Consider the following 20,197-nt stretch of genomic DNA (forward strand, 5'->3'; position numbering starts at 1 on the left):
ACTCCTCTGATGGCATAACTCAAAATCTCACAGACTACATTTTTGTGTCCAGATGTGATTTTTTTTCTATTTTTACTAATTATGTTTGGACTTTCAAAAAAATGATTTGAATCATCAATGACGCTTTTAGTGATATTGTCATTTAAATCATCAATGTAATTATTGATGATTTGAATCTGGGACCATACCTCCCAATTTATCTGCCAATGGCTTCCAATTATCCTTGTTGAAAATATATCTAAGTGCAATGTTGAATTTAGAGAAAACTAGTCTTTTAGACAGTTCTGTAATAATTGGATGGTGGTGACTGTCAAGGTTATCAGGGAACCTGGACACCTTACTATAAACAGATAGTCTGTTACTAATAAAACAAAGATCAAGGGTTGAAGAAATGCACATAAGTTCCTAAATTCTTAGGTGTAATTAGCATGTGGAAATGCTGACTGACACAAATCAAATTCAATAGCAACAATGATTGAGGGTCTCTTGGGTGGGTTGAATCTTGCAAATGACAATGAAGATTAAAATCTCCAAGTATTAGCTGGTTTGAGGAAAGGTCAAGTAGTTTCTTGAAGGTAGAATTATTGAAAGAAGAAGGTTTATTTATGTATAAGTTAACAGCTGACAGAGGAGGCTGATTATCCATCTCAACCTTTGTAACTTATACTTCTATAGATGACTATACTTCTATAGAGTCAATAGATTCCAAGTCATCCTTAGAAATACAGTAATTTGAGTGGAATCTATGAATGTTTTATTAGATGATGCATGCAAGGTGCTAAGATACTGAAACATTTTTTTGAAATGATCTGAGATTGAATCTTCATTTTTTTTTTAAATTTTGAGGATAGAAATGAATTGATCATTTCAGGAATTTAAACTGTTAAAATTTCATCGATTGTTTTCTCAATTAGGGGTTTTAAGACTTTCTGCTATGTTGAAATAATCAGGCTTAAAGTAGGGTTTTTAGGGATTGAAAGGAGAGGGGGTTGAAAAAACTGAAACCAAGTCTACTAGATGTAGCCCATGCTTGATTTAAGGATATCTGCATACTTTTTTTTGCAGCATCAATGGTGATTCTTTTTTTTTCTACTGCCTCAGCAATAACTTTTCCAACATTGAAGAGAGATCCTGGTAAAATTCTAGTTGATTGACTTCTGGCTATCTTGGAATGGAGTTAGGCTAGGAAAATGAAACTTTCAGGGATGGTTCTAAAGGCTAAAGTATGTCCTGGGAAGGTATTTTGAAGTACCCACCTCTACTCCTTCTCCCTCTAGAGGTCCTGACCTTTGTTGACCTTTAAAAATATGTGTGTTATAAAAGTGAAACCTTGCAAAATAGATCTTCTGTTTTAATGAAGTACAACAAAATTGTTTTTGGCTTCATAACTTTGCTCAATCCCAATTTACAAGGTTTTAAAAATATGCAAATACATTTCCTAAATTTTGAAAAAAAAACATTGATATGGCTCAGAATTCAGTAAATTTATAGCAAACAGTATAACTGGCTTTTGTATAAAGTGAATATACCACTTGATGCCTTTTTTTATGCTCTTTACAAATATAATAATTGCTTCTATTGGAAATTCAGATTTAAGCACTTTTTAGCTCTTAAAAATGACAAATTTTCAAAAAACTATGAGAGTTCATATAACTGACTTACCAATAAAGTGAACATACCTCTTGATGCCTTTTTTCATGTTCTTTACAAATTTAATAATTGCTTCAATCACAAATTCAAATTTAAGCACTTTTTGGGCTCTTAAAATGATGAATTTTCAATTAGAGTATGACTTATTGCTCATTTTCTGCAAAATAATACTACATTTTCTCAGCGCCATCTTTTCCATCAAAAAAATAATGCTACATTTTCTTAGTGCTAAAATTATTTATAGCAAGGTTAGTTTAGGTTAGGCTAAGTTAAGAAGTGGTTAAATTTAAATTTCTGGTAAAAGCAATTATTATATTTGTAAAAAGCATAAATAAGGCATCAAGTGGTAGGCTATACTCACTTTGTACAAAAGCTAGTTATACTGTTTGCTATAAATTTACCCAGAATTCTACTCAAATAACAGGAATTGCATTTTCTGAACTAAAGGCAGAGAAAAGGCAACTGGTAACTGAAAATTAAGATAAAACATAGTTTTGTCAAAATTTCACTAGGTGAAAATTTGTGAAAAAACCTGTCATGTAGGCAAATTTGAGGGCCCTCTAGAGGGAGAAGGAGTGGAGGTGGGTACTTCAAAATACCTTCCCAGGATATACTTTAGCCTTTAGACCCATTCCTCAAAGTTTCATTTTCCTAACCTATCCTCTTTCTGAGATAGCCAAAAGTCAATCAAATAGAATTTTACCAAAATTCTTTTCACACAAAAATTTAACATTTCATCAGCAGCCAAAACTAACTTACCTATCTCCAGAACCTTGTTTAGCACTGCTTGATCTTATACAGTTGGCACTATTAATCAACCCTACCAATATTGAGTGCTTTTGACAGTCTTTAACTTGCCTTCTTAACAGGATTATTCCCTTCATAATTACTCACCCACAATGAGGGATTAAGGGGACCAGGATGTCCCGTTTTTGTTAACCAGACTCTGATGACATTGTCCTTACCTGTAAAAACAGCAGATGAAACTGTTCCTACTGAATCAGGGGGGTCAGACATTTACAGTGTCTTTCCAAGGACTACAGAGATACCAGAAAAAAGAAGTTCCACACTACCAGTCACAATGAAAAGTGGCTTAAATACCTTAATATTAACCTTTGAACCAATAAACAGAAAAAAAATAGCAAAACGCTTTATTAATTAATCTTTTCTTTCGTTTAATTGATTGTCAAGAGATCCAAGGATGATTGTTTACAATTCTTGTTTTATACCTTTAGAAGATGTTGTTGTTGTTGTTGATTCCAACGTTTTTGGAGCATGAATCAGCTCCGTCACGTACGTATCAATCTTGTCCAGACAATGTGTATGGAGAATTTTTAAGAAACGATGACTACTTTCAGATTAGTGAATCACTTAGAATCGTTATTTGCAGATTCTTTATTGGTGGCAAACCATTTTTTCCACTAGTATAGCCACCTACGTCAGACCACCCTAATTAATTCTATAGTATTTACAGCCGTAAATTACAATTTACATTAAATTTCGTGGGAAACACATTAAACTTATACAATATATTGAATACATTAATAAACATTTGACTTGATACAACATGACCCAAGACTGTTAAAGCACATCGAATAAACTTGAAGTTCTAATAAAACAACCCAGTGCAGAAACAGACACCCTACGAGCCCACGGAGGGGCGGATGAATGACCCACCACCGCACGGAAAGTAAAGGCACCAAAGAGCTTTAGAACTTTTCTTTTTAATATTTCACGCTGGATATAATACTTTTTACACGACATTATAACATGGCGGACATCTTCATATACATTACATACAATGCAATTTGGGGAGTCAACCAAATTCCATTTAAAGAGAACAGAATTCACTTTAGCATGGCCAGATCTGATTCGAAATATTGTTGTGGCAATTTTCCTCTCACTGTGAATTAGGTCCAATGGAGGAGGCTTAAAATCATATAGATCCAAGATTGTATTAGTGGACTTTCTTGTGAAATCAGCTTTCTCATCAATTGCGGATTTGGCCTCATAACCCTGAATATATTCACTCAGGGACAAGTTTACATCCAACAATTCACCATTTCTGCAAGCCCATTTTGCCATTTTGTCAGCTGACTCGTTCCCAGGAATACCTGCATGTGCTGGGACCCATGTAAGTTGTAGATCATAACCATGTATTAGAAGGTCATCAACTATTTTTTCAATTTGTGCAGCAGTTTCTTTGGCATCATTTCGTTTCATAGCTAAGTAATTTAATACAGATAGAGAATCAGAACAAATCAAAAAGCTACCAACTATACCGTTTGACTTAATATAAAGAAGTGCTTGATAAATAGCAATCATTTCTGCAGAAAAAACAGTAAGCTTGTCAGGTAGCTTAAATCCGCAAGAAGTACCAGTTGACGGGACTACAAAAGCGCAGCCTACACCCATTTCCGACTTAGATCCGTCAGTATATATGTGAGTAAAGTCAGTCCATTGCAGAGTCAGCCTATACCACTCTAATTTTAAAATTATTGTTCCTGAATCATTAATTCTATTATCTAGAGCTAAATTAATTACATTACCTATTCCGTTGAAGCGTGAGGAAAGGTCATCTATATTTGGGGTTGGAACTAGGCCTGGAAGGCCAGCATTACTCATCAGACAAGAATATTTATAGACTGTAGGGGAAAACCTTGGTCTAAACTGGAGATCTTGATTCCATGTAGCAATGCATTCTTTATAAACAATATGATTTGTTGATCCCATTTTTTTTAGAAAGTAACGGGCTTGAAGATTATTTCTTCTCCTCTGAAGTGATGTGACGCCAAGCTCACAGTAGAGGGCTGGGGTGGGGGTGGTTTTTAAGCAGCCTAGAGCTCGTCGGAGAACTTGATTAAAAGCTGAATCAAGTTTCTGGAGGTTGTGCTTAGTTGCTTCCCTATAGAACATGCTACCATAGTCTAGTTTGCTGGTGATTGTTGCTCCAATTAGTTTTGAAACACAAGAATATGGGGCTCCTCTTTTAGAGAGGCAGATTGCATTGACAAAGTTTGCCCTACTTCTCAGGTTACCAACAAGATAGTCGATGTGGTTAGTCCATAGCAACTTTGAATCCAGTAAGACTCCTAGATAGCAAAATTTCTCTGCATGTTGGATGTCCACTCCTGCTAAAGACACAATGGGGGGTTGAGCATTTGTTCGATTTTTCCTTGAGAAAAGAACACTTACTGACTTCTCTGTTGAAAATGACATGTAGTTTTCCATTGTCCAATTTTCTAAGTAATACAGGGCTTTTTGGACTGAAGCCTTAAGGCATCCCCTATCTCGAGAGGAGGCAGCTACTGCAATGTCATCAGCATATAAATATAGTTTACAACCCAGTATCGTATCTAAGTTTATATCGTGACAATATACTAAAAACAATAAAGGACTTAGTACCCCTCCTTGGGGGAGACCCACATTATTTGGAGCACTAAAAAAGCCAGACGAATGATTTTCTAAAGTTATTTCTATTTTCCTCTCAGTCAAGAAATTACCAATCCATTCCACGATTTGAGGGCTAATATTTAGCTTCTTTAGTTTTGCCATTAGAGTAGGGATATTCACTCTGTCAAATGCTGAAGTCATATCAAGGAAAACAGCTAGAGTTTCTTTTCCTAGGCGGAATCCCTGTTTTATTTGATTTTCAAGCCTCACAAGACAGTCTATTGTACTGCGTTGGGGCAGAAAGCCTAGTTGTTCTGGCTGAACTACTTTCTCAATTTCTGGTAGAACTTTCTTTTTTATCAGTCTCTCCATTAGCTTGCAGAGGCATGAAGTCAAGGCAATTGGGCGATATGATTTTGGGGATGTAGGGTCCTTTTGGGGTTTCAGGATTGGTATTATTGCAGCTTTTTTCCAAAGCGATGGGACATAACCTTCCTTGATGGACCTATTAAACAAAGTTAAGACAGAAGCCTTAAGCAGGGGGGACATGTTGGACAGCATCTCATTGTGAATCCTGTCTGGGCCCATAGCCCCTGGTTTTAATTTTTTAATAATCGTATCAATATCCTGTTCTACAAGTTCAATATCATTCTTAGGGAAGACCTGTGTAGGTTGCATAGTGGGTCGGTTTTGAGTAGAAAGTTGTGGAGGAATGTTTGCAATTAGATACTCTTTCAGAAGTTTTATTTTCTCGGGTGTTGTGGCGGCAGTGGTTCCGTTGTGTATCATGATGCCAGATATTGGGGAAGACCTTTGTCCAGTGTAGACTTTCCAGCTCCTCCACAACTCTTTGATTGATGTAGTCTTCGTAAACTTTGTCTCAATTAGAGTCTTCCATCCATTCTTGATTTCTTGGGGAACAATTTTCCTAAAGATGGCTTGTTTTGCATTCATTTCAATTTTGTTTGTAACTGTAGGATTTCTTCTAAACTTGTTTCTTGCCGTGTTTCGATCCTTATAAGCTTTTTGGCATGCAGCATTCCACCCTGGTGTGGAGTTTCTAGATTTTCTTTTAAGTTTTACATACCCAAATACCCTTTCACTAGCATTCACCATAACTTGAGTTAACTTCTCATTAAGCTCCTCAACAGAGGTAGGTAGTTCAACATCCGTCAGATCCGAGTCTACCTCTCTCTGCCATTCAGGCCAGGACTCCCTGCGGAACTTCCAACTCACCGACTTCATTAACTGAAGTCTATAAGCAGAAAAATTAAGCACTGACATTACTGGGAAATGATCAGAGTCAAAGGGTGACGGTATAATAACCTCAAAGTCAACTGAAAGGTCTAAAGAAGCAATTGTTAAATCTATAGTAGAAGTCTTCCCATTTAAGGGGTTTAGCCTAGTACCTAGATCTATTGGAGTGATAAGACAAACCATATTTTGAGGATCAGTAATAAAATCTGCCAGTAAATTAGAATTATTATTTGGAGAAGATGTTGAGTCCCACATTGGGTTATGAAGGTTGAAGTCACCAGCAATTATTTTCCTCTCTTTACATTTCTGAAAAGCATCTTTGAACTGTTTAAAATCAAAGTCAGTTGCAGTCCTGTTATAATAGTTGATAACGGATATCCAGTTATCCGTTCCATCCTCTTTGACAGATATAATCCCAATTTCATTTTTTCCTGGGGTAAAAACATCTACTATTTTAAACGGGATATTATCCTTAACTAAAGTCATAAGTCCTCCCCCTGGTCCTGTCTTCCTATCCCATCTAGCCATGCTATAGCCTTTAAAATTTGGGGAAGTTTTCTGTTCATTCAATAAAGTTTCCTGAATTAGTACAATATCTGGCTTACTCCTCACTAGAAGGTTTTTCAATTCTACTACCTTTGATTTTCCCATTCCCCTAATGTTTAGTTGGATTACCCTTGTAGTCATTCTTTGATTTTTTGTTTATGAACACGCTTATTTAATGTCTTTTTCTCTGGAGAGGACAAAATTTTCTTTGGAACAAAGTTATCTTCATCCATACCATCCTCTGAGTCTGTTTCATTTCCAGAAACAAAGGATTCAGATTTCTTCAGTGAAGACAGGATCTTCTGTACCTCTGACTTCGAGCTTTTGCTTAACTTTACACTGGAAGCAATCAGTGAGCACAATGATGACACTACTGTGGTTAGTTGGTCTATTTTTTCTCTCAGTAAGACAACTTCCTTGTTAATTGGTTCCTGTATTTTTGCTTCTGGTGGGATTGAAGGGTGAACAAGGACTGGAAAATGTTCAAAGTTTAATGCTGGTGGTGGTGTGTGCAGAGTCTTCCCTTTGGTGTCAGTGAAAGCTTGAACTGCATCTTTGAATGATATACCTTTTGTGACTGACGTTTTCAGAATTGCAGCTCTAAACTTGTAATCCTGGCACTCTTTACTGAGGGCAGTGTGCTGTCCATTACAGTTTGCACATCTTACTTTTTGTTCATTTCTGTTTTTGTTTAACTCAGGGCAAGCTGTCATGGGGTGATTATCTCCACAAATACCACAAGTATCTTTACCCCAACAGTTTAGAGAGTTATGGCCAAATTTCTGGCACTTGAAACATCTCAACGGTTTTGGTATGAACTGTTTCACCACAGTGAGGGCACTCCATATAGGAATTATTGTAGGAAAATCCATTTCTTGAGAGAAGTCAACATGTATAGTGTAGCTAGTGTATGGTTTACCATCTCTAGATGTGGGATGAGGGTTTAGTACAGTTGCCTTTGTAACCTGTTCTACTTGCTGAATCTCCTTACAGAGTTCTTCAGGAGTAGCTAAGTCCCTGGGAACGTATAGTACTCCTTTTCTGCTTGAGTATAGCATATTTTCTGGCTTCATTTCAAATTTGATCACTATATTATTCAATGTGAGATCCCTTATGCCTAAGATCTTATTAGCAATGTCTAGATTTTTTGGAACAACTTCAAGAGAGCCTCTAGGACCTATTCGTGGGAGTATTTTCCCATAATCATTTCCTAGAGCTACAGCCAATCTACGCCCTAGATATCCAGCAGAAGTCTTTGATAGAGGGACTAGCATACCCTTGTCATTAGTGTCAGTAATTTTTGTCATATCATGACCTTTAGCCAACAAATTTGGTACAGTGGGTCCACCTCTAACTCCCCCACAACCTCCACCCTTCCCAGGACTACCAGGAACCATTACTTCTTTCACGTGACAAGCTTACTTTGCAGAAAAAAAAAAAAAAAAAAAAAAAAAAAAAAAAAAAAAAAAAAAAAAAAAAAAAAAAAAAAAAAAAAAAAAAGTGAATGCACAAATACGATTAAACAGACCTCAATAAAGTAAAAAGAGAGGCAAAAATACAAGCAAATAAGGGCACTATATACAACACATACATACAAGTAAGCAATATTTCATATGGCACAAGATCTCAAGGAGATAAAAGAGCCTAAAAGGTGGTCTGAATATCAACCATACAGTCCCTTCACTGTTTTGCATTTACCAAAATTCAATAAACACTTTTTCACCTTCACATTAATTTGTTATTTTTTTTTTCAACCATCAAAATCTTCAGGTATTACTATTTTCTACAACTTGAATTGTTGCCAAGCAGCGTTTTAACAGCACTTAAATTGATTATTTTGAACTTGTATCACTAATCCCAAGTTGAATAATTGCAGTTTAACCACAAAATGTTTTATTCAACCATGTTCTTATAGGCTACCAATTCCAATAGACTAGAGAACTTTATTATGACTTTTATATTCCTGTGTAATTCTTAAATTACTTTCTTCTGTTTCTTTCAATATCTTTATGAACATTTAAAATTAACACCAAATAAGCTGCTCAATTCGCTTGATTTTTAATTAACTTGAATCTTCCACTCTTTTTTGTCTTCTTCTTCTCCTTTCTTCAATTTCCTTCAGCAATTTTTCCTGAACACAGTTCGCCCCATTTTGCCAAACAAACTTATTTCTTTTTCTTCAAGTTTAAGTGTATTCCAAGTTATTTACTAGCTCACCTTTAGAAGATTCTGCTGAATTTCAGTTTTAGTTTATTTCTTCAGCAAATCGGTGGTTGTATTAAACAGCGTTGCGGTAGATTCCGTCAATTTTCCAATTAAAAATATGCAAGAATAGATGAGCGGTAGGTTAAAAATCTTCCACTTGCGTCGCTTCGTGAGATGTGGCATTAGTTATGTTTACTTTATTTTACTAATAAAAGAGAAATATTTCTATGGCAGTGGCAAGAAAATAGACCCAAGGGAGTAAAAATCTCGAAAGACAAAGAATGCTTCAGTTGTGTTTTTGATCACCGTTCAGTGAAGTAGTTGAACTGACAACGTTAAAGGTTCAAGTGCTTAATTTTCTTTCTCACTGCACGGTGGACATTTGTAAGGCTGTCCGTCGTTCTTCAGTAAAAACAGTAATTAGGTATTTATGGCTAAAGTAGCGCGAAAATTTTAAATTGCAGTCATTAAAGCAGTAAAATTTTTGTTTTTTTCAACAAAAATACCATAAAAGGTATTATTCATAACAAAAATATCCCCCTAAGGTATATTTTAAACTTCAAGGAGGAATGGGTGTCCCTAAGTAGTTGATGCCAATGTTGGACTATAGATGTAAATCGAAATTTTGTTCTGCAAGCTCAACTACTTTCAAAGATAGTAAAATGGCGATCATCTAGAATTTAAACCAGCCTAGTCTAAATTCTTACCTATATAATTCAGCTGAAAATCATAAGTAATGTCCAAACAAGTGCAAGAATCAAGTTTAATCTATATATGCTCAGAAACTAAAGCCTTAAGACTGATAAGGGTATTTATAATAAGACAAATTTAAACTAATGCATGCAAAATTATTAAATTTGCATACTGAATCTCTTATTAAGCTAATTATGCATTGTCCTACTTTACTTTTTGAGCAGAAACTTAAGTCGTTTATGCAACAGGTTAAATTTAAAATTAGCTTATGTCTGTCCATTTTATTGTCTAAATTATATCCAGGCTGATTCCAATGTGAACTTCCAACGTCTGTCTAATCAAAATCTGACGTTTTATTGCTTTTCACCGTAGACACTTGATATCGCCGGTCGCCGTTCAGAGTTTTACTCGAGCAAAACGGAAATAAGAACAAAGGTGAACGTGCTGGCCATCAAAAGCGAATTTTAGGCAAAACAGCCATCAAAAACACAGCTATTATCTAGAACTAATAATCAGCTTCAAGATGAGTAACAAGTGTCAGAACCATCAAGCAATTAATATCAGTAATCACTCCATAAAGTGGCTGACACTTAGATTTCTATGGCTCCATTGGCTAAGCTACCCACCAGGAGGCCACCGGTGAGTTCCGAGTTGACCATCAAATTCGGTGGTCGCACTGCATAACTTTGTTCGTGTAGACTAAGCAGAATTAAATTAAGTCAAAACTCAATTCTCTTTCAACTATAAGTTTTGTAACTCTAACCCCTCGTTGCCTAGTTCAGGCTGCGACAATTATAGTCGTATATTTTCTAACAATAATGTGCGATTTATTTTGGCAATTTTTTTTATGCAGAAACAGGACACAGGTAAATGGAATGGCACGAGCAACCAAGGACAAATAAATTTGGGCAGTGTTTTTACAGCTTCGCCTGCATTTTCATACTCTCCCGTCAAAACCGACATATTGTCTGCAACAGGTTCTATTAAGTTTGCTTTTGGAGCTCCAACATCTAGAAAGAGTAATTTAGCTGTCGCCTTGTAAATATTTTAGGTTGTATATTGCTGACTCTTTATAGATCTCAAGGAGAAGTACCCTACAGAAAAGTTTTTTTCGTATCACCAACGTTTAGATCGAAACGACAAACAATTATAATAAGGCTCCTTCGGTTACTCAAGTCTGTGCGTTCACAAATTACTATCGAGAGGGAGCTTCTACTGTATAGTGACTTCACACACATCCTGGAAGCCAACCTCACCAACAATGTTGTTCAGGTGATATGCAGTGTTGGCGCGGCCTCAGGTTAGAATCTTTGCAATTTTAGTTTCAGGGTAGCAGGTTTTCCGAATATCTGAACCTTCTTAGAACCTTTAGAACCTTCTTTAACTTTCCTTTCTCGCTGCTTCTTGGATTTTTCCAAATCTTGTAATGGGATTACTGCTTGTTTGTTCATTTTCCATTTGTAAAAAAATTAACTTAAAAAAAAAAAAATAGGGTCTCCAACATTCTTTAAACAAGGTTCAACTTTGAAGAATGAAAGACGATTTTTTTTTATTTCTTTGATTGAAGGCACAAAATTAGATGTTTTTCCATAATATAGAGGAGGGGGGATTACAAACATGGTTGGCATGATATTGAAATGGTAGAATTTTAGGTAAAGTTCAACATAACAGCTTTTTCAATCGCTGAAATGGTATTTGGGTTAGGTGAATTAAAGTTTCAGAGACTAATCTAGAGCATCAATTACACCCCGAGAAGCTGTTTTCAAGCTCCCATCTCTATTTGTTTCCTTTTATAAGACTTGGAAGGTTATAAAGAACACCTTTTGTAAGTTTAGCTACAACATTTTTTCTTCAGTTTTGGTTGGTCTACTTTTCTTTTACTGTTAGTTCGGAAAAAAATATAGTGAAGTTCTTGATAAGGATCTTTCAACATTTTGGAAAGAAATTGAATTAGGTCAGTTTAACTTCCACAAATGAATCCAGGACACAAATCTTGGCTTAGAATTTTGCTGTTAAGCTATTATCTCAACTCTTTCCTTATTTTAGGGCTGCAAGATATTGCATAGAAGGTACTTGTGTCAACATTCACAAAAAAAAACTTCGTAGAATTTTGACATGGAAACTAAATCATACGGGAACAAAATTCTACTCTTAATTCCCCATCCAATTGTCTTTCCAAATATGATAAATACTGCCGTAAAAACTGAATTTCAGCCACCTCTCCCTCTTTGAAGTGGATCCAGATATAGCCCAAGGCTATATACAAGAGTTTGCTGATTTTTTTTTTAATTGAATTTGAACAAAGTACTGATGAGAAAAAAAGCCTAGGAATAATACTAAGTGTGCAAAACCTTGTATATAGCATAGGGAAATATTAGGACCCATAAAACAAAAACAAGTTTGTAATGGCAGTTATTGTTACATTTGGAAGAGTAATGGGTAGTAATTAACTGGTATATTACTATTTGTCTATCTAATTTCTTTCTTATAGTGTAAATTTATCAATCACGTTTCCTTTAATCTCAGCGGGATTCTAAACCGTATCAGGACTGTTTCTTTGAACTTGCGAAACATTTTTCCAAATTACTAAATCTGCGTGAATCAATATTTAGAAGAGGTATTCGGTTCAAAGCACTTTCCTTATGACTTAATTGAATTGTAAGCCTGGATCCATGTCTAAAAGTTTTATTTCTATCAGAAAAAGTTTTGTTTCTTTTATTTAGCCTGTCAACAGATTAGAGTATGTTCTGTTATGCATGACTAGTGAGAATATTCAATAGAACTTTTTTAAGGTCTGAGATGGATTTGGTGTTCAAAATAAATAAACTATTTATAAATAAATATACAGAAAATCTATTTTTAGTCACACTCACAGTCTCGTAGACTAGCTTCAACAACGTCGGCTTTTTTTTAAATTTTATCTCAAGCCTTGATTCTTTTCACTAAATTGAAATAATATTTAGCAGCCAGAGAGCAACGAAGCTTAAGGCCATGACCCAAAAATACAACAAAACAAACTGAAGTTTGTAAAAATGCAGGACGGAGGGGATTTTATACTAGTGTAATTGCGCTGTTCAAGAAGAAGTTTTTTTTTATAGATTCGGTAGGTAACTCCGGTATAAAAATCGTATACAACAGCATAGTATGAAAAAAAAACAAAAAAACTCTAGTGAAGTCATGTGTGTTAGACTAAAACGTGAATCTATTGTCTACTTCGATTTTACTGGCCAGGAAGTCTCACTAATGTAAACCAAATGTAATCTTCTCACACCCTGACTAAAAAAAAAACTCTTTTGTTTATTTTTTCTAGAAATTGTTAGACATTCATTTAAATTTTTTGTCTAGTCTGGAAAATACATATTTTGAATCAGTAAAAAACGGTAGAAATTATGAGCTTCTAACAATAAAACCTATCATGGTTTAAAGGTAACAATTCCCTTAAATGTGGAGGCGGGGGAGGAAATAATCTAGGATCTTCTTGTTAAGGAAGATGCAAAGGAAAGAATATAGAGGTCACTTGTCCCCCCTTGGTTACTTGGCATCCCTTTTAAGTGCGAAGGAACACAGATCTTATTCCAATGTTGGGTTGCTGATAAAAAAAAAAAAAAAAAAAAAAAAAAAAAAAAAAAAAAAAAAAAAAAAAAAAAAAAAAAAAAAAAGTCATGGGATTTTACAAATGACTCACATAAAACAAACCCCAATTTAAGATTTCCATGTTTCAAATAAAAATTTTAAGCTTACACCCCCCCCCTTCCCAAAATATTAAAATTCCTTCAATATTCTCTCCAACATCTACTGTTTTCCGTATAATCGCCCATTTTATTAAGTTGTATTTCACTCCTAAATGCCCTGGATGCTACAATACTATACTACAATTTATTATGCTACAATTTAATGGAAACCTATTTCCAATTATCGGGAAATAACGGGAACAATCGGTGTATCCCATTTATACACCGATTGTTACAGAGGAAAGGAACCCATGGTTTTGTTAAAAACATTTGCTTTGGTGTTGTCTTAAATTATTACCATCAGTGCTGGGAGTTTTGTTTATAATGTGAGTTGTTCTTATTTATTTATTGTTTTTTCTCCTGTGTTTAGTTGTCATGGTTTTTATTTTGTGTCTTATGTTTAAAAAAAACTTTTTTTCTTCTTTTTTGTTGTTTGTCATTTTTTTTCTGTTGAGAAAGGCTCCCGAATGGGCGGCTGAAATATTAGGATTATTTTTATTTTTGTTAGTTAAAGTGTAGTTTTGTCTTTACATTTTATTTTTTGTTCGCTGCTTTGTCGAAATTAAAATCCGTTTTCTCTTTGCTTATTTTTTTCGCAAACTGGAACAGCATACAAAATTGTACTTTCCACAACAGACTTATGCAGTTTCCTCAATACAAAAGGTTTTTAGGCCCCAGTTTGTTTTTACGACACATAAAAGTCCAGAATAATGTTTAGCTGAAATAATTCTACTAACAACATCGTCTGCTCCACTATAACTTTCTATCCAAAATAACGCCGAAATTTTGTAACTTTTTCTTTTGCTTCAATAATATCACCACCGAATTTTAGAGTTATTTTTGGAACTTTATTTTTGGAACCTTATGCTTATTAGTAAATAAAACAGCTTCAGTTTTATTTTTATCAAATTTAAGTTTATTTTTAACAACCCACTGCTCAAACTTTGTAAACACTTTCTGAGCTATTTCTTCTAGTTGACAAATACTTTCTGAGCTAATTATCACACAAATATCATCTGCGTAAGCATGTATAATACAATATTTGTCAAATTTATCATTCAATAGACCATTTATGTTAATTAACCATAAAAATGGAGATAAAATTCCACCCTGAGGACATGATTTTTCCAAAGCCCTTGAAACTTCATTTTGGTATATAACTACACGGTAATTAAATAACTTTGAACTAATTTCATCAAATTTCCCGGGCATTCTTTTTCAATGAATTTTTTAATTATTCCAGGATGCCAAGCGTTATCAAAAGCCCCTTTTATGTCAAAAAAATACATAAAGTAAATTTCTTTTTTATTTTATTATTTTTAACAGCAGCAACAACATTGTCTACTGCATCAACTGTACTTTTCCCCTTACTGAATCCAAACTGCTCAGCTGTGACATTAGGACTAGAAGAGCCGACGTAATACGTCGGCACATTTGGGTCATTTATTACAACTAAATTCTTATTAGCAAAATTATCTTCTAAATCTTTTCCTCTTCTATCACTATTGCTACTTGTCATCCAAATCGGGCCTTTAGCATTAAAGTCACCACCAACAGCATGATTACTATGATTGCTTAACCCATCAGTCATAGCTAATGTATCAGATACTGACTGAATTGACAGGGGACAATATCAAACAGTTCGTGGTAACGAACTGTAGTAAGGAGCGACCCGGCTCAATAGTAAACAAAACTCTAAAAATCGGGATTTTGATGCTAAGAGATGCATGAAAAGAATCAGATTTTCATGCTGATTTTAAATATATAAGTTTCATCAAATTTGGTCTTTGTTGTCAAAAGTTACGAGCCTGAGAAAATTTACCTTATTTTGGAAAATAGGGGGAAACACCCCCTAAGAGTCATGTAATCTTAACGAAAATCACACCATCGCATTCAGCGTATCAGAGAACCCTGTAGCAAACTCCTATATACAAAAATGTGGAATTTTGTATTTTTTGCCATAAGACAGATCACGGGTGCGTGTTTATTTTTTTTTTTTTTTTTTCACCAGGAGTCATCGTACCGACCAAGTGGTCCCAGAATGTCGCAAGAGGGCTCATTCTAATGGAAATGAAAAGTTCTAGTGCCCTTTTCAAGTGACCAAAAAAATTGGAGGGCACCTAGGCCCCCTCCCACGCTCATTTTTTCCCAATGTCAACGGATCAAAATTTTGAGATAGCCGTTTTGTTCCGCGTAGTCGAAAACCATAACAAATATGTCTTTGGGGATGATTACTCCCCCACAGTTCCTGGAGGAGGGGCTGCACGTTACAAACTTTGACCAGTGTTTACATACAGTAATAGTTATTGGGAAAAGTACAGACGTTTTCAAGGGGATCCTTTTGGCTTGGAGGGTTGGGTTTAGAGGAGGGGGCCATGTGGGAGAATCTTTCCTTGGAGGAATATGTCATGGGGAAGAGAAACTCAATGAAAGGTTTTCCCCTCCGCAATTCCTCACTCTTTACGCTAAAGTTTGACTCTTTGCCACAATTCTAATTTTTAAAACAATTAAATACTTTAGCGTTAGGGATTGCGGAGGGGAAAACCCATTTCATATACGGAGTAATTTCTGTTCGTTTTAAGTTTTAATGTCGCTCCTTACTTTCAGTTAAAAAAACTAGTTTTTTCATTTAATATTGACGAAGAAACAACTTATGACCTGGCAAATAAATAGACACAGTTACAACATTTTATTTTTACCAGTTCATTCAATGCTTTCGTCAGAGTAAGACGCATTTAAGACCTCTATGTGGATTTGTGTGAAAATATTATTTCAAGAACTGTTGGATATTTAGTAATACGTATTAATATTTGGATATTAGTACAATATTACTTTTCAGACCAGGTTTTTAGACCTGAGAAGCGCTTTTGATTCAGTAAACAGGAGGTTGTTAATTGAAAGCCTGTTAGAAATAGGCCTGCCGTCTTGTTTTGTAGCGATAATAGCAGCTATGTATCGGAGGGTGAAGTTTGTTGTAAAGGTGATGGGGAAATTTTCTAGACTGGTTACGTCTCATTTGGGTGTGAAACAAGGATGTACTTTATCCCCAAGCTTTTCTCCTTGTTTGTTAATGATTTAGATAGTTTTATGAAAATAATGGAGCCCCATTTGTATCATTGGATTGGTTCAGGCTATCATGTATGTTATTTGCGAATGATATAGTAGTAGTGGCGGATAGTAGGGAGAATCTTCAGAAGCAATTATATCTAATAAAAGATTACTTAGAAAAGAAGGATTTGGAGTTAAATGCTAAGAAGTCAGTAGTACTAGTATTTAGGAGCAAAGGAGAGGTTGATTCTGAGGTTGTTTTTAATTTTGGAAGAGTGAGGCTGGAGGTTAAAGAGGAGTTTGTTTATCTGGGTATTAAGTTTAGTGCACTAAAGGGGAGGTCTGGGCATGTGGAAGATTGTAATTTAAGGGGTAAAAGGTTAACAAATATGCTGTTGAGAAGTAATTCAGGTCAGCTAGCTGACATGAGGATTCAGAAAAGGGTGTTCCAGACAAAAGTAGTTACTAGTCTACATTGGGGGTCGGAGGTTTGGGGTTTCACTAAAGCCGCTCAGTTAGAAGTAGTTCAACTAAGATATTTTAAGAGAATGTTAGGCTTGAAGGATTCATTTAGTTCAGTGGTATTGAAAAGAGATTTGGGGCTTTTCACTTTAAGGAGTGGTAGATTGGTTAAAATGGTGAAATTTTGGGAGAAAATAATTAGACTACCTAGAGTTCGGCTTCTTAAGTCAGCGTATTTGGAGAGTTTGAAGGACGGTAGACGGGATTCGTGGGCAAATCAGGTCAAGAAAATACTGGACATTTCGGGCCTTTCAGAGATGTGGAATGAAGGTAAAGGGCCAGTGGATGGAAGCGTTTTAGTATGGAAGGAAGTTCAGCGAATCCTAAACGACCAAGAAATCCAAGAGTGGCAAACTCATAAGGACCAATTGGTGTCTTTGAGGTTTTACTCCCAAGCTAAAGAGTGTTGGGGAGAGGAAGTTTATTTAAATTTGGGTTGAGTAGGGAGGACTTGAAGAATTTGTTGTTGCTAAGAGGAGATAGTTTAGATTTAGGTATCAGAAGGAAATATTTGGGAAAGTTTAGGCAGGAGGCAGGCCCCTACTCTTGCCCTATGTGTGGCGGGGGGAATGAAAATTTAATTCATTTTGTATCCGAGTGTGAAGAGCTGTCTGAGTTGCGGAAGGAATGTTTTGGACCAGTGTTGGGGAGTGAATGCTGGTTAAAGGAGCGAATGGCTGAGAGGAATGGATATGCTATTAAACAGTTTTGTAAGTTTCTTCGGTTAGGGATTAAGCATAGGGAATCATGTTTGAGGAGTTAGCTTGGTAAGAGTTTATTTACGGGTGTTTCTGAATTCATGAAGTGTTTGAAAGTTTGTTTGCTTGTTTAAGTTGTTTGCAAGTTTGTTTGCTTGTTTAAGTTGTTTGTAATTAGGTACTTGTTTAAAGTTGTATGTGTTTGCTATGGCCTGCAGGCTTTTTTTGCAAATAAATCTTATCTTATCTTATTAATGTACAATGGGACGTAAAAGGAAAAATCTGAAACGAAAAGGTATGAATATTTCATTATACACCTCAGATGATAGTTTTAGTTCGAAAGGAAACCGGAAATAAGATGGTTAATAGTGAATTGAAAATTTAGAAAAATTGAAAATGATACGCCCTGCCTCAATTTGCAATTAAAAACTTGTACCGATGAGTTAACAAAGTTAAAAAGAAAAAATGAAGATTCAGTGTGTCGGATTGTGAGATTGGAAGCCGCCAAGTTAGAAAATAATATCATCATATGGAATGCAGTTTGCGAGTATATTGATAACGCTAAACCTTTATTCACAGATTTTGTTCGCCATGGATTAGAATTGCCTGAAGTAAATTGTACAATCTCGCAATATGACCGAAATCGTAAATTTTTAAAGGTGACACTAAATAAAAAAGACGACAAGTTTTCTATTATAAAAAGTGCCAGCAAGCTCAAGGACAAGACATTTCATTGAAATAACAGCAACATGTTTATTAGTGATGATGTGCCAGCCGAAATTCGTAAAATACGTAAGCTGATTTTAGCGAAACGGGATAAATTGCGGAAGATTCCTAGATATGAGGCATGGATATCAAAGGGGATTCAGACAAACTTGTTTGTGAAAAGACCTGACAGCTCAATTACAAAATATTCATTTAGTGATAGCATACCAGAGGTTGATGACTTTCCAAACGCCCGAGGACATGTACATCATAGTTTTCCAAGTGATGTTTCAGTGAAATAAAACCATAACGTCTAATAGTAAAGCGCCCTGTTAGTATGTTTTAAAATATACAAGTAGGAAGCGTTTAATCATGTTTTGTCTCGTATTTATTTGTTTTTATTTATCTTCTCACTAGTTTTTGTTGCTCCATATATTTATTACTATTCTTTTTCTTTAGTTATCTATGTTTTTTTTACTGCTTGTTTTGAAGCACATTGAGGTCTTTATGAATAGCGGTAGAATTTTGAAAGAATTTGTCTTAGAATGAAGACATTTCTTTATCTTGTAATCACTCTTTACGCTAAAGTTTTTTTTGTTTTAAAATGTAGAACTGTAACAAAGAATTAAACTATAGTGTAAAGAGCGAGGCGTTGTGGAGGGGACTAATTTCTGTTCGTTTTAAGTTTTAATGTCGCTCCTTACTTGCAGTTAAAAAAACTTGTTTTTTGTTTAATTTATATAAGAATTATGGTCATTCCTGAAAATGTACACCACTAACAATATTTGTCAAGGACAGGTTCAAGCATCCGAGATGAAAGTTTGAGCAAAATGAATGAATTTTTAGATGTTTTGCAAATCAGGGTGCTAGAATAGGTTTGAAAATTAATTACTAAGTTTAAGTTGCTAAGGAGAGTCGCTAAGAAGACTAAGTCGCTAAGGCTAGGAATAAGTGAAGATGAAAAGGTGACGTTGGGTAACATAAATATTTATCAGGTAGACAACTTCACTTACCTTGGTAGTATTATTTGTAAAGACGGTGGGAGCAGTGAAGATGTTAAAAGTAGAATAGCCGAGGATCAGGGTGTTGTTTCACAGTTAAAAAAAGCTTGGAAGAGTAGGAAGATAAGTCTCTGAACCAAGATTAGAATATTGGAAGCTACAGTGATGACATTGATCAAATATGGTTCTGAAGCATCTGTGCTCTGAAAAGATGGATGAAGATTTGCTAGATGTTTTCCAGAGTAATCGCAGACTGATAGTTCTGGGTACCCGGCTGACTGACCGTATTTCAAACAGTAGGCTGTACGAAAACTATGTTCAATCCCACTTTCTATGGCTATAATGAAAGAAAGGTTAAGATGGTTAGGGCACGCTATGTCGATGAAGGATGACAGATTGCCGAAGATTGTCCTTTTTGGCAAACCAACTGTGACTAAACGGAAACCAGGTCATCCGCGGTTGGGATGGGAAGAAGTCATAAGGAAAGATTTAAAGGAAATTGAAACTTCCTGGGATGATGTAAAGAGGAAGGCTTTGAACAGATTGGGATGGAGGAGGAGCATCCGTACGTGTGTTGGCCTCAGGTGGCTTGGTGCTGCAGTGAGTTGTTGGTAGTTTTAGTAATAGTAGGTAATGAATGAAATATCAAGTAAGTTCAAAGCTACTAGTGTCATGCTTTTAAAGACGACTGCTTCGATAAGAAACTCTAATAATGGATCCACCAACCCCTCCTTCTTCTATGAAGTCA

The 20,197-nt window shown here is 35.3% G+C and overlaps 1 protein-coding gene across 2 annotated transcripts in view; it reads right to left on the bottom strand.

The window, feature by feature from the left end:
- LOC136036115 (cullin-2-like) overlaps window positions 1-9,123 on the bottom strand; it is a 76,188-nt gene extending 67,065 nt beyond the window's left edge. Inside the window, exon 1 of one of the 2 annotated variants that reach the window (XM_065718129.1) lies at window positions 9,064-9,123. The gene's annotated coding sequence lies outside the window, so the exon portion shown is untranslated. Of the gene's footprint in view, window positions 1-2,751; window positions 2,833-9,063 lie in introns of those variants that run through there. The other variant, XM_065718130.1, reaches the window with a different exon arrangement.
- Window positions 9,124-20,197: the final 11,074 nt, after the last annotated feature.

The sequence above is a fragment of the Artemia franciscana genome, chromosome 15 (genome assembly GCF_032884065.1).
Source record: "Artemia franciscana chromosome 15, ASM3288406v1, whole genome shotgun sequence".
Lineage (NCBI taxonomy): Eukaryota > Metazoa > Arthropoda > Branchiopoda > Anostraca > Artemiidae > Artemia > Artemia franciscana.